Consider the following 8,102-nt stretch of genomic DNA (forward strand, 5'->3'; position numbering starts at 1 on the left):
ATTATCAGGGAAATGTAAATTAAAACCACAATGAGATACCACCTTACTCCTGCAAGAATGGCCATAATTTAAAAATAAAAATAATAATAAATGTTGGCATGGATGTGGTGAAAAGGGAACACTTTTACACTGCTGGTGGGAAAGTAAACTAGTACAGCCATTATGAAAAAAAATATGGAGATACCTTAAAGAAATAAAAGTAAAACTACCATTCAACCCAGCAATCCTACTATTGGGTATCTACCCAAAGAAAAAGAAGCACTATATCAAAAAGACATCTGCACTAGTATGTTAATTACAGTACAATTCACAATTGCAAAGACATGGAATCAATCTAAATGCCCATCAACCAATGAGTGGATAAAGAAAATTTGTTATATAGATACCGTGGAATACTACTCAGCCATAAAACGAAAGGAAAAATGGCCTTTGCAGCAACTTGGGTGGAGTTGAAGGCCATTATTCTAAATGATGTAACTCAGAAATGGAAAAACAAATATCATATGTTCTCACTTATAAGTGGGAGCTTAACTATGAGGACACAAAAGCATAAGAATGATTTAATGGACTCTGGGGACTCGGAGGGAAAGTTCAGAGGGCATTGAGGGATAAGAGACTACATGCTGGCAGTCTATACTGCTCTGGTTATGGGTGCATCAGAATCTCAGAAATCATCACTAAAGAACTTATTCATATAACCAAAACCACCTGTTTCTTAAAAACTACTAAAATTTAAAAAGAAGTATAAAAAGAATTGGGGAAATTGAGGTGGAGTAAGGAGCAAATGAAAACTCTTTGTACTTTATCTTCCATGTTTTTGCAAACATAAAAACTGCTCTAAAAAAAATCCATTAACTTTAAAGAAAATAGAGAGACCTAGGATGGCTATACTAATATTATTCAAAATAAACTTTAAGTCAAAAACTGTTACAAGAGACAAATAATAACTATATAGATATAGATAAAATGGTAAAATTATCAAGAAGATATAGAAACTCTAAACATCTATCTACCAATCAGTAAATTCCCAAAATATATGAAGCAAACATTGAGAGAATTGAATGGAGAAATGGAAAGTTCCCCAATAACTGTAGACTTCTACAACATAATTTTTTTTTGATCCGATTTCTCACTCTGTAATCCAGGCTAGAGTGCAGTGGTGTGATCACGGATCTCCAAGCCTCAAGTGATCCTCTCACCTCAGCCACCTGAGTAGATGGGACTACACTTGCGTGCCACCATGCCTCTACAAATATATATGTATATTTGTACCTCTACCAATATATATGTATATTTGTACCTCTACATATATAAAAAATATATATAAATAGATATATATATAACTCTATGTGTATACACACACATATGTATATATTTATATATATATATAGAGAGAGAGGTACAAATGTGTGTGTGTGTGTGTGTGTGTGTGTGTGTGTGTATTTGTAGAGATGTTGTTTTGCCATTTTGCCCAGGCTGGTCTTGAACTTTTGGGCTCAAGTGACATGCTCACCTTGGCCTCCCAAAGTGCTGGTATTAAAGGCATTAATCATGACCCTTGGCAACACCATACTTTCAGTAATGTACGTAACATCTAGATACAAGATCAATAAATAAATAGAGGACTTGAACAACTGTATAAACAATATACTAAAAAGACATATATAACAAGTCATACTAAAAAGAATACTTCAATCCAACAAAAAAGCAAAATATATATTGTTCTCAGGTGCACATAGAACATTCTCCAGGAAGACAGTATATTACACCACAAAACACATTTCCATACATTTAAAAAGAATAAAGTTGAAGATGGCAAACTAGACACAGCCAGGATGTGCCATTTCAACTGAGAAAGACCAAGGTTTTGAGTGAACCATCATAATTTGCACAGATATTTGGAGAGAAATTTCAGAGAGTGGATGTAGATGTGACACAGACCCTCAGGCTGAGGCTGACAAGGAGGCTGGGAACCCTGCATGGGGTACCCAAATGCTGGGGCTATTTTCCATGCCTGAATGGCTCTTGAAAAACAGAAGAGTGAAGGTGCTGTGGGAATACTCACTTTCGTTGCTGAGCTATGGGATCCTAGCTACAGGGGGGCGCAAGTTCCCCATGGACATTTGAGCTGGCAGGGGGATCTGCCTGGAAAGCAGACAGAAAAAGGGCTTCAGCTAGCACGGAACTGAGGGCCTTTGTGACCACTGCAGCTCTAATAGAGTGTGGCCATAGGTGCCCATCCCCCAACTCCCTCCAAGAAACTCTAGAACCAGTTGACCACCAGGCCAAGAAAAAGCAGAGCCACGTTTCCCATAGTACTGGGGCACATCTGTTTTGAAGGCCCTCCTTCATGCCAACCTGGGTGCTTTACTCCAACTAGTCACTTTTCTGGTAGCCTGGGAGCACATCAGGTCCCCCAGCACACCCAGAAGTGACTCCAAGGGTTTAGAGAATGGAAATGTGAGCTGATCCTAGTGCTGCAGGGCTGCAGTGTGCTGCTCGGTAGTGTAAAGTTGAAATATTTCACCAACAATTGAGCAGGTAAGGAGCCCACACTTTGTGAGCACTGAGACAAGTGATACAAAGGCTCATGAACTATGGCTGGAGCGGGGCATGCCTCCCTCCAAAGGACCTGCCCAGAAAAGATGTGACCTATCTCTCCAACAAAGTCTCTGCACAGAGAACTTTGTGGCCCAGAACACCTAACAAAAGAAATAAGGGCACAATGCCAGTGATTGAAGGGGGCAACCCCAAGGTCCACAAGTGGACCTGGTGGGGGTTCACCTCTCCTACTCTGCATCACAGAACATGGCAACAAATGTGAGTCAATACAGAGGAGCCATGCACCTGAGTAATTATTAGTCAAATAAAGATAAATAATTAGCAAAATATTTACTATAAATCCACAGTAGTCAAGAAAGTGTGGTATAGGTGAAAGAATAAATCAGACTATCAATGGAACAGAATAGAAAGATCAGAATATACACACACACAAAATCAATAAACACATTTTTGAAAAAAGAGCAAAGGCAATTCAGAGAAGAATTGATAGTCTTTTCAACAAATGGTGCTGGAATAACTGGACATCCACATGTAAAAATTAATATAGACCCTGACCTTAAATTTTTCATAAGAATTAACTTAAAACTGATCAGAGACCTAAATTTGTAAATCAAATTTATAAATCAAAATTATAAATATAATCAAAATTATAAAACCTTTAGAAGATAACAGAGCAATATCTAGCTGACTTTGAGTTTAATCATAAGTTTTTTAGATACAACACCAAATATATAATCACTGAAAGAAGAATTGATAAATTTTCCATTTATTAAAATAAAAACTTCTTTTCTGAGAAATATATTGTTAAGGTAATAAAAAGACAAGACACAGACTGGAAGAAAATATTTCCAAAATGAATCTGATACGAAGAACTCTCAAACATCAACAATAAGAGAACAAACAACCCAATTTTAAAATGAACAAAAGATTGGTGTAGATACCTCAGTAAAACCATAAATAAATGGCAAATAAACTTATGAGATGCTCAATATTATACATAATTGGGAAATTGCAAACTAAAACAATAATAAAATACAACTGAACAGCTCTTAGAATGGCTAAAGTACATAAAACTGACACCATAAAATGCTGATGAGAATACTGAGCATCATTGACTGCTGGTGGAATTGAAAAAGGGTACACTCACTTTTGAAGACAGACTGGAAGTTTCTAACAAAGCTAAACACCTTAACGTATGATTCAGTAATCACACATCTAGGCATTCACCCAAATAATTTGAAAACGTATCTCCACAAAACCAGCACCCAGATACTTATTGGAGCTTTATTCACGTTTGCCAGAAATTCTAAGAAACCAAGGTGTCCTTCAATAGGTGAACGGGATAAACGGGGGTACATTCATAAAACAACATATTATTGAGTGTTAAAAATTTCAGCTATCAAGTCATGAATAGACATGGAGAAACCTTAAATGCATTTTGTTGCTAATTGAAAGAAGCCAGTCTCAAAAGGCCACATATTGTATAAATTCAACTATATGACATTCTGATAAAGGCAAATGTGTACAGACAGTAAAAATTTAGCTGTTGCAGGGGTTACAGGCAAGGGGAGGGTATGAGGAAATAATGAATAGGTGAAGTACAGGAGAGTTTTAGAGAAATGGAACTATTCCGTGTGAATCTGTAATGGCAGATACATGGCCTTACGCATTTGGAAAAACTCAGCACTGTACAACACAAACAGTAAACATTGGTATAAACTATGGGTTTTAGTTAATAATATTGTGTCAATATTGGCTTATCAATCATAACAAATATACTACAATAATATCAGTTATTAATATTAATAATCAGAGGAACTGTGTGGGGGAGTATATGGAAATTCTCTTTACTATCTGTTAGATTTTTTTTGTAAACTCTAAGAAATAAACTATTAGTATAAAGAGACAAAATGGTACTGCCACTGTGAAAAGCAGTTTGGTGGTTCCTTAAAAATAAAATACAGTATTATGATATGACCCAGCAATTCTACTCCTAGATATAAAGCCCAAAGAATTCAAAACAGGTATTCCAACGAAACCTTGCACGTGAATGTTCATAGTAACACTGTTAACAATAGCAAAAATGTAGAAACAATAGACATATTCATCAATGGATAAACAGATAAACAAGATGTGCCATATCCATACAATAAAATATTATTCAGCCATAGAAAGAATGAAGTACTGATATATGCTACAACATAAATGAGCCTCAAAAACATTTGCTAATTGAAAGAAGCCAGATATGAAGTCACATATTGTGTGAATCTGTTTATATGAAATATCCAGAATAAGAAAATGCACAGAGAGTAAAAGCAGATTAGCGGCTGCCTAAGGCTCAGGGGAAGGGAAAAGGGGAAGCCATCATTTGAGGTGTATAGGGTATTCTTTTGGGGGTGATGGAAATGTTTTGGAACTAGATAGAACTGAAGTTTGCATAACATTTTAAATGTATTATATTACACTGTATTATATATTTCAAAATGATCACTTTTTATAAAATTTTTATTCAATTAAAAAAGGAAAAAAGGTACTCTCTTTAGGTGAGGTATCTTCAACTAGCCTGTTTAAAAGCAAGTTTTCATAAACTACTTGATAGCCAATATGTTTAGACCAACACAAATATGTTAAAGTCCAAAGAAGTGAGCTGCTGGAATCTAGAAGATAATCCTTTTTTGAGCAAAAGCATGGGGATCAGACAAATTTGTGTTTAAACTTAATTTAGTAATCTAGGATTGTAATTCCTACTTTGCCCAGTTTACTGAAGATTTTAATTAAGCATGGAAAGTAATTAGCAAAGTACATGGCATGTAATTATTATTTTATCAAGCCAAAATTCTGATACTGTTGAATGAGCTATTATATGATTTAATGACTTCTATCTTCCAATGCATAAAAAAAGTTTCAAATTTTATGTATTATATATTACATATATTCTATAACAGAGAAAAAAGATTTGTATATTCTTTGAATATTGAGTTCTTCATCAACAAATGAATTGATGACTTAAATATAAACCTTGTGTTTAACTAGCTTTAGACAATGAATTTTAAAAATTACCTATTGCTATCATTGTAAACTGACTATACTGCTTACTGAAAACTTTATCTCAACCATCTAATCTATTACACTCATCAGAAGTGTTTTCTGGGACCCTCCCTAGAGTTTTTTATATGTTTGGTCACAGTCAAGGCCAGACAATTTGCATTTCTAACAAGTTCCCGGGTGACCATGATGAGAAACAGTGCCTTAGGATATATTTGTCAAAATTGCACAATTGAGACCATGTTATGAAAACAGGCATATCATTTATGGTAAAATTATACCTGCTTTGTATTATGCTTTCACGCATTACTAATGAGAAGATTGGAGTCACTAAATTTATTGCACTTATACATTTGCTCGAACTGCTCTCTTAACTACTTTGACATTGAATAAACAAATTCATTGATGTTGTTACTCAAAAACGTGGTCTCCCGTGAAGAATTATTCTAAATAATCCTCCATGCTAAGTCAGACATATCAAGCATTATTTTCGGTAATGACTTAAATTGTAAAAAATGTGCATTCCTAAAATAAAGAGCAGTATTTCCTCTACATACCACATGTCTACTACAATTAAACACTTTTCACTCCTCTGGAAAAGCGGTCAATTCCATATTACACATAACATTTACTAATATTCTTTTAATTACTCTAAAATGTATTAACCTTCTATATTTCAGGAAAAAGGCTATTTTTTCAAATGTATATTTTGTTACTCCACATGTCTGAATCCTAGGATTTTACAGTTATCTAGGCATTATGCAAGTAGCATATATTAAATAGATTTCTATAGTAACGTCTTCCTGGAACAGGATTGACTGACACATACATTTGAATTAGAATTCCCATTTCACCTTCTCTGTATATTAACCATTTTATGATACTGGTCGATGATTAGCATCATAATAGAATATAGATTATATAGAACAACACAGCAATTCAGATTTAATAAAACAAAGCAATAACTGAGATTTAAGAATTGGAGAGGGAAAAGGAGGTAGTGATGGTGGTATTATCAGCACTCTAATGCTTCACTAAAAGCTGGAACTGACTTCTAGGTATCAGCACTGCATTCTCATATACAGCTTACTCAATGGGAATAAATAAAAGGCTTTCTGACATCAATAAATGCAAATATAAATGATTTCCACCAAACATATCATGGTTCATAAAAGGAAACAAGCATAAAAAGTATCTGTAGTCATTCATCTTGTATAGCTAAAGGGAAAGCCTGTCAGGAAGCTAAATTAGTAGATGTTAAGCATGATATGATATTCTAAGATTTTTTTTCCAGATATAAAGATGACAACCAACACCTTAGAATTGCAAATGTGAAAGAGTAGAGATACATATTTGGCTTTAGGAAACCAAAATGTAAATAGTATGAAATATTTATATCAGAGATCTTACAATCTTAAATTCCACTTTTATACTGTGGAATACTTATTGTGAATTCAAATTCTAAAATGTACAGCCAATAGTGAAAGAATCTCAAGTTCTACTTCAATATCAAAAGGAAACTTCTAAAATATTAGCATATTTCTATGTTTTACATCAAGATAAATTCTAACTTTTAATGAAGATTAGCTAATTAAGCTATCTAATTTCATTTTCTCTCCTGTAAGGCTGTAATTTTGAAGGAAATTAAAGCCCTCTATAAGGAGAAGAAAAGAATTCCCCAAGCAAAAATGTGTATATTCAGAGAAGCAAGGAAGAACTTGGCACAATAAAGACTATTACATTTACAAGTTAATTATTTTATGAGTTAAACTCCTTTCTAGAACATTTCTGCTACTATGGGAGTTTGCAAAATTAACTATGTACAATTTTAAGAGGCAACACTTCAGAACAAATCTTGGAATCTGCAGACATGTTTTCCTTGTCCAAAAATGAGAAACTATGTCCTCTTGCAAAGCAGGTGTTAAGTCAATAGTCACTTTTCCATTGCCCAGTATTAAGAGGTCACAAACAGTTGTGCTCTTCTTCAGTACAAATTCCATTTATAATATTAAATAAGTCTTCAGTTTATGTAGTTATTTCAACCACTCTGCATGTTACATATATTATATTGGTGTAATAATGTGAAATTTAAAAAGAAAGCATGACTTCTAAAAATAAAAATATTTCTAGATTGATGGCTGATTTGGATCATCTCTGCTACTTCTAATCGTCGTAACAACTAGGAGTTATAATGAATAGTAAAAGCTTGTTTGGAAGCCACGAACCACAGAGCACTTCAAATATGTGCTGCTTAGAATGTCAGATTTGTGATATGATGGGTACCTAAATTTACCTAATTATATATACAAAGTATAGCAAATGCATCAGATTCACCTGAAGTATACTTATCTTAAAAGGAGATGTTTACGTCCCACCTAAGAGTCTGATTCTCATCCCTGAATGTATGCTATAATGACTTGGGGAGCTTTGGGAAAATAACAATAGCCAAATTCCATCCCTTAACAATTAAATCTTAAATATGGGGGGGTCAGGAT

The 8,102-nt window shown here is 34.1% G+C and overlaps 1 long non-coding RNA gene across 1 annotated transcript in view; it reads right to left on the reverse strand.

Moving 5' to 3' along the window:
- The window catches only part of LOC105483645 (uncharacterized), a 42,372-nt gene extending 40,192 nt beyond the window's left edge, over positions 1-2,180 (reverse strand). The window contains exon 1 of the long non-coding RNA XR_988444.2: positions 2,066-2,180. This is a non-coding gene — a long non-coding RNA (uncharacterized lncRNA). The remainder of the gene's footprint in view (positions 1-2,065) is intronic.
- Positions 2,181-8,102: the final 5,922 nt, after the last annotated feature.

This window comes from Macaca nemestrina, chromosome X, assembly GCF_043159975.1.
Source record: "Macaca nemestrina isolate mMacNem1 chromosome X, mMacNem.hap1, whole genome shotgun sequence".
NCBI lineage: Eukaryota > Metazoa > Chordata > Mammalia > Primates > Cercopithecidae > Macaca > Macaca nemestrina.